This window comes from Penaeus monodon, chromosome 29 (assembly GCF_015228065.2).
Source record: "Penaeus monodon isolate SGIC_2016 chromosome 29, NSTDA_Pmon_1, whole genome shotgun sequence".
Taxonomy (NCBI): domain Eukaryota; kingdom Metazoa; phylum Arthropoda; class Malacostraca; order Decapoda; family Penaeidae; genus Penaeus; species Penaeus monodon.
In genome coordinates, this window is record NC_051414.1 from 3,669,711 (window position 1) to 3,670,018 (window position 308).

Sequence of the window (308 nt, forward strand, 5' to 3'; positions counted from 1 at the left end):
CTATATGTACATGAAATAACACTTAAGAGAATAATCCGTTATTGATACATGCTTCATCCCCCGTCAACTGTAAAAATGCATTTCATTAAAAATAAATTATCATAGAAGTCTTCAGTACTAACCACGCCCTCCTCCTTTACAGCAAGTGGAGGCGGTGGTCGAAGGCGCCATCGCCGTCAGGCCTTTGGTCAACTCTCTGCCCGGCTTTGATGAGTACTTCCGCTCCCTCACTCTTGCAGGGAACCAACGCAACCCCTGGTTTGCTGAGTACTGCGCCCAGGGGAAACTGCCCCCCGAAGTGAGTGTTC

General features: G+C 48.4%; 1 pseudogene; it reads left to right on the forward strand.

Moving 5' to 3' along the window:
- The window catches only part of LOC119591623, a 7,457-nt pseudogene that overhangs the window by 566 nt on the left and 6,583 nt on the right, over nt 1-308 (forward strand).